The sequence below is a fragment of the Rutidosis leptorrhynchoides genome, chromosome 8, assembly GCF_046630445.1.
Source record: "Rutidosis leptorrhynchoides isolate AG116_Rl617_1_P2 chromosome 8, CSIRO_AGI_Rlap_v1, whole genome shotgun sequence".
NCBI classification, from domain to species: domain Eukaryota; kingdom Viridiplantae; phylum Streptophyta; class Magnoliopsida; order Asterales; family Asteraceae; genus Rutidosis; species Rutidosis leptorrhynchoides.
Window position 1 is genome coordinate 83463489 of NC_092340.1, and position 7535 is coordinate 83471023.

The following is a 7535-nucleotide window of genomic DNA, read 5'->3' on the forward strand; positions in this document are numbered from 1 at the left end:
CAATCCAAATTGTCGAGATTTATATTTCCGAAAAGAGTTTACACAACGTTTGACCGTCTAGTTTGACCGATGATATCACGAACTATATAACATATGATAATTATACGTTTGTGTATATATATGTATATATACATATTTAACATGATCTAAGAATGTTTTAATATCTCATTTTGTATTAATAACAATAAGTTATAAGTATATTTTAAAACTACTAACTTAAGTTTTCAAAACGATAACTATACGTAATGTTTTTCGACGTAAATACTTATAACCTATATTACTTATACATGCATCGTATAGATATGTATTTTATCACTTTTAAAGGGCTTACATACATAAAACAATATAAGTATATTTACAAAAGATAGCTATATTTGAATCCTCGTTCCGTTTCCTCAAAGATTTCTATACGTATACCTAGAGTATATGTACCCGTATCATACGCAGCTTCTAGATGTATTTACTATTGGTATATACCAATAAAAATCTGCTCCTTAGCAGCCTTAAATGATTAAGAAACATGTGGAACCAACCATTTGTCAAGTAGCATGAATTATTTAGCAAGAAAACAAAGTTAGGTATCTTTTTTTTCCTTTATAACCTAAAAACGTTTTTATGCATGCACACCATTTCTTCACCCCATTTTCTCATACTTACACTTCCATTTCTCTCTCAAAATACTCTTAACTTCATACTTGATCATCTCCAAGCATTTTCCCCATCATTTAGCTTCAAAAACCTTACTTAATCACCATAAGAAAACCATACAAAAACACTTCAAGAAATCCTTCCAAGAACACAAACTTACTTCCAATCTTTCATCCAATTCCATCACCCTTTTGGTTCTAGCTTTTTACTCCTCTTTTACAGCAACCTTGTCCAAGGAACTTGAGGTAGAATCTATGTTCATAACCTTATTCGATTCATATATATATATAGCTATCTTATTTTGTGGTATAAAATTTTAACAACAAGAACATAGTTTGAATGTTTTCAAACTTGTTTGCAAACTAAATAGATCCTTCTAACTTAACTTTTAAAATACTTCAAGACCTGTAATATATCATAAATATATGCTAATTTAACAAGGTATAACTTGGTTTTTCAAAGAACACCTTAAAAATTGAATTTACGACGTCGGAGTGCAACCGGGGGCTGTTTTGGGTTGGATAATTAAAAACCATCTTAAACTTTGAATTGGAGGTTTATTTTCTGAAAAAATGATTTTTACTATGAATATGATAACACATAAAAATTTCATGATTTAACTCAAAGTATAAGTATTTTTAGAAAAATAATCATTTAAGGTTGTTTACATGATGGAAAATGATTAACTTCATAAGTTTCACTAAAGTTTGACCTATGACCTGTGATTTCGAATACAAACTAAGGTATTTACAGTTCATAGTCTTAAAGAGGGACTCGATCCAAGGAAGTGACAAGTTGAATCAACGAAAACGGAGTTGTAACGAAGAAACTATGACCAAAACGAGATCGGATATCTAAGACTTGTTTAACTTCGGGATTAATTGGGAAAAATTAAATAAAATCACATATTTCTAAGATAATATGATATTTTATATATATGTACTTATAATTCAATTTTATATGGTTCAGGATCACCCGCAAACAACACGAGAAGATTAATCATAAGATCCCATGTTTGTACGCAACACGTCATTTGACAACACCGGTACTTTATGTACGCAACACGTCATTTGACAACACCGGTACCGTGGGTCAAGATTAATCTCGACCGATACATATACGATGGGGTTTTATTTATTTCGTTAGGGGGTTTTATTTATTTCATTGCGGGTATATTAAACATCTAAAAATGAGCCATTAAAATTGAATTACTAACAACGAACTGCTAACTACGGACTAAGGAATTATTCAAAGTATTAAAAGTATAACAAGTATATATATGTGACGTTTGTTTAAAAAGAAAAGGTATTGATATATTATATATGGATAGGTTCGTGATATCAACCGGAGACCAAGTCAAATTATATATATCTTCAAGACAACAGTGAGTATATAGTCCCACTTTTAAACTCTAAATATTTCGGGATGAGAATACATGTATTTTATGTTTTACGATATGGACACAAGTAACTGAAAAATATATTCTACGTTGAGTTGTACCACTGGCATACTTCCCTGTAGCTTGGTAACTGTTATTTACAGCGGTATTGTAAACGCGAATCCTGTTGATAGATCTATCGGGCCTGACAACCCCAACCGGACTGGACGACCAGTATTCAACGGTTGCACAGTACTTCGTTTTGTGACTACACTTGGTACGGTGTAGTAAGATTTCATAATAAAGGGAATATGCGACGTGATTAAATGTTAAGTATGGTTACCAAGTGCTCAACCACTTAGAATATTTTTATTAAAATGTTTATATATGAAATCTTGTGGTCTATATTTATATCGCTGCCGGCATTAAACCTATATCTCACCAACTTTATGTTGACGTTTTAAACATGTCTATTCTCAGGTGATAATTAGAAGCTTCCGCTGCATCATGTTGAATCTAAGCAGGATCTTGCGTACGCATATTTGTGTCAAAAATAAGACTGCATATCCAAGAACTTGTGTTGTAAAATATGCTAGAAATCGGGTTGTTATTATCATTTGTAAAGTTTGTAAGTCGAAGATTATCGCTAAACGATAATCATCTTTATTTTGTCCAAAGCTTGTATCAAAAATAAGGATCATGGTTTGTAATGTATAATATATGCAGTTTTTCTTTAAAAAATGTCGCATATAGAGGTCAATACCTCGCAATGAAATCATACGTTATCTAACACGTTCTTATGGTTAAGGACGGGTTATGACATGTGGTATCAGAGCGGTGGTCTTAGCGAACCAGGTTTGCATTAGTGTGTCTAACTGATAAGTCGTTAGGATACATTAGTAAGTCTGGACTTTGACCGGGTTTGATTTAAAAACCATTGCTTATCATTGTTGGTTAAAATTTATATGTAAATATTATGTAGTACTAATGGGTTAGTTGTTGTGTGATAGATGTCGGGCTCAAAACTTATCATCACGTTCAGCGACTCCGAACCAGAATCTTCAGATGGTGTTCCAGTCATTAACCTATCCGATGACGAAAATAATATCTTTGGGGAAGACTCACAAATTCCGGATGAACCGACTATAGAGAACCCGGAAAGTGAACCCGAGGAGGAAAGTGAACCCGAGGAGGAAAGTGAACCCGAGGAGGAAAGTGAACCCGAGGAAGAAATACAGGAAATTACAAAAGACGAGTTCGAACTAGGAAAGAAACGAAAGGCTAATGAATTAGAAAATTCAAATCCCGAGTTTAGTAAGGATGATGTGGCACCAACTCCACTAGACACTACCACCCCTATTCCCGCTATTCCTATTCGTTCTATCCCGGCATCCAGTTCTTTAGTCCCACAGCCAAAATATAGGCAGACAGCCAGGATAAGCGTTAAGCGATTCTTTGAACCTAAACGTCCTAGAAAATAGACCAAACGATGCGCTGCCGTATTAAACCATGGGATCATATAATGTTTTGTATAATATTATTAGTGTGGTTTGTTTAATGTTCGATGTAAGATAAGCATATGTAAAATAGTGAAGTGTGAAATGCAATAATTTTCCATGGTTAAGTATTATTTAGATGGTAGTAATTGATTCTGTACTAAGCTATTAAGTATGGACATTAACGGGTAGGTACTACCCTAGATATAATTATAAAACGCTAATAAGAAGAAAAGGCTTTTATAATAATACCTGGTTCATATTATTAATAAGCTATAATGTACTGTAAATATACACTACATCTATAATATTCCATGTGAATAATTATTTTCTTTTCATTCTTATAGAAGAATATGGCGCGATTGAACCGAATGACGGAACAAGAAATCCAGGAACTCATCAATCAGCGAGTGAACGACAGAATGTTATGGGTCGAGGCTGCAAGAGGTGCTGCAGTTAACCCAAATCCTCGTGTGGGGTGCACTTACAAAACTTTTCAAGCTTGCAAGCCCTCATCATTCAGTGGAACAGAAGGACCGATCGGTTTAACCCGGTGGATAGAAAAGATGGAGATTGTGTTTAAAATCAGTGGTTGTGTTGAAAAGGACATGACCAAGTATGCATCGTGCACTTTACAAGATAGTGCACTCACGTGGTGGAAAAATTATGTGAAGGCTGTAGGAGGAGATGTAGCTTATGATACTCCGTGGGAAGAATTCAAAACAATGTTAATCAACGAATATTGTCCAAGGAACGAGGTTAGGAAGTTGGAAGATGAGTTACGAAGTCTGAAGGTTATTGGTACTGAAATCACCAACTACAATCAGCGATTCATGGAATTAGTTTTGCTATGTCCTGAATTGGTTCCAACCGAAGAACGGAAGATTGAAATGTACAAAGATGGTTTGCCCAAAAAGGTCAAGGCAAATGTTACAGCATCGAAACCTAAGACAATTCATGAAGCTATAACCATGGCAAACGAGCTAATGGATCAGGTCATCATGGATAAGAAAGTATCCAATACTGATGTGAAGGTATCAGGTAACAAAAGAAAGTGGAATGGAAATTATGATCGAGGTAACCAACAACAATCTTTTAAGAAACAAGAAAACACGCAAGGTGCGGGTAGTGGTTTAAGCTTTGGTTATAAAGGACAAAATCCTTTATGCAACCGATGCCACAAACATCACTCTGGTTACTGTAATGTGGTATGCAACAAATGTAATCGAAAGGGTCATCTTGCTGAAGATTGTAGGGCTCTCGTTACAAATACAAATGGTACCAAGACTCCTGCCACCAATGCAAATAGAACTGCTTTGGCTACCATTACTTGTTTTGGGTGTGGAAAACAAGGTCACTATAAGAGCCAGTGCCCGAATCCAGAGAAGAATATCGGACCTGCACGTGGGAGAGCATTTGTTATTAATGCTAGAGAGGCATGTGAAGACCCGGAGCTTGTTACGGGTACGTTTACCATTAATAACTTATCCGCATCTATTATATTTGATACTGGTGCTGATAGAAGTTACGTGTGTAGAGACTTTCACGCTAAATTAAATTGTTCATCATTACCTCTAGATGCTAAGTACATGATTGAGTTAGCTAATGGTAAACTAATTAAAGCCGATAAAATTTGCCGTGATTGTAAAATAAATTTAGCCGGAGAAACATTTAAGATTGATTTGATACCCGTAGAATTAGGAAGTTTTGATGTAATAATCGGCATGGACTGGATGTCCAAAATAGGAGCTGAAGTTGTGTGCGCCAAGAAGGCAATTCGCATTCCTCGTAAGGATAAAACGCCAGTAATGATTTATGGAGAGAAGGGTAAATCAAAGCTAAAACTCATTAGTTATTTGAAAGCTCAAAAGTGCTTGAAGAAAGGGTGCTATGCTATCTTAGCACATGTTAATAAAGTCGAAAAGAAAGAAAAAGAGAAGTGCATCAATGACGTGCCTGTGGCAAGAGATTTTCCTGAAGTATTTCCGGAAGAGTTGCCGGGATTACCTCCATTTAGATCTGTAGAATTTCAAATAGATCTTGTACCAGGAGCTGCACCGGTTGCCCGTGCTCCATATAGACTTGCACCATCCGAGTTAAAAGAACTTCAGAGTCAGTTAAAAGAATTACTGGATCGTGGATTCATACGACCAAGTACTTCACCGTGGGGAGCTCCAATTTTATTCGTCAAGAAGAAAGACGGATCTTTCCGAATGTGTATAGATTATCGTGAATTAAATAAGTTAACTATCAAGAATCGGTATCCACTACCGAGAATTGACGACTTATTTGATCAACTCCAAGGATCACGTGTGTACTTGAAAATTGACCTAAGATCGGGCTATCATCAATTACGTGTCAAAGAAGAAGATATACCGAAAACTGCTTTTCGGACACGCTACGGTCATTACGAATTTTTGGTCATGCCGTTTGGATTGACGAATGCGCCAGCTGTATTCATGGACCTCATGAATCGAGTTTGTAGTCCATATTTAGATAAGTTTGTTATCGTTTTCATTGATGATATTCTTATCTATTCCAAGAGTGAGCAAGAGCATGAGCAGCATTTAAGGTTGATATTAGAGTTGTTGAGAAAAGAACAGCTATATGCTAAATTTTCTAAATGTGCTTTCTGGTTGAAAGAAGTGCAAATTCTTGGCCACGTTGTTAGTAGCAAAGGAATTCAGGTTGATCCAGCAAAAATTGAAGCCATTGAAAAATGGGAGACTCCTAAGACACCAATGCAGATACGCCAATTTTTGGGTTTAGCCGGTTATTATAGAAGGTTTATTCAAGATTTTTCCCGAATAGCTAAGCCGTTGACAGTGTTAACGCAAAAAGGGAAGAAATATGAATGGACTTCTGAGCAGGAGAGTGCATTTCAATTACTGAAAAAGAAGTTGACTACGGCGCCTATTTTATCGTTACCAGAAGGGAACGATGATTTTGAAATATATTGTGACGCTTCGCGACAAGGTTTTGGTTGCGTTCTTATGCAACGGAAGAAAGTTATTGCATACGCATCCCGACAATTAAAGATTCACGAGCGGAATTATACGACGCATGATCTAGAACTGGGAGCAGTCGTGTTTGCATTGAAGATATGGAGACACTACTTGTATGGGGTTAAATGCACTGTGTTTACTGATCATAAAAGCCTTCAACATATTTTCGATCAAAAACAGCTGAACATGAGGCAACGTAGGTGGGTCGAGCTGATAAACGACTATGATTGTGAAATTCGTTATCATCCCGGGAAGGCGAACGTGGTGGCCGATGCTCTAAGCATAAAGGAACGAGAACCAATTCGAGTACGAGCGATGAACATAAAAATTCGCATGAATCTCAACTCACAAATCAAAGAAGTTCAACGAGAAGCACTTACTAAAGAAAACATAAGAAATGAAATAATGAAGAAGTATGAGAAGCAACTCGTTATACGGGAAGACGGAATTCGATATTTTGCAAACCGTATTTGGGTACCGAAGTTGGGTGGATTAAGGAAGTTGATATTGAATGAGGCACATAAGACAAGATACTCGATACATCCTGGAGTTGGAAAGATGTATCAAGATCTTAAGACGCATTATTGGTGGCCTAATTTAAAGACAGACGTTGCAACATATGTTGGGGAGTGTTTAACTTGTTCCAAAGTCAAAGCAGAACACCAAAAGCCGTCAGGATTACTTCAACAACCAGAAATCCCAGAATGGAAATGGGACGGTATTACCATGGATTTCATCACGAAGTTACCAAAGACTGCCTGGGGATACGACACTATTTGGGTAATTGTTGATCGTCTTACCAAATCTGCACATTTCTTGCCTATAAAGGAAACGGATAGAATGGAGAAATTATTACGATTATATATAAAGGAAATAGTTTCAAGGCATGGAATACCTATTTCCATTATATCTGATCGTGATAGTAGATTTACCTCAAAGTTCTGGCAATCACTACAGGAGGCACTAGGAACTCGTTTGGATATGAGTACCGCATATCATCCGCAAACC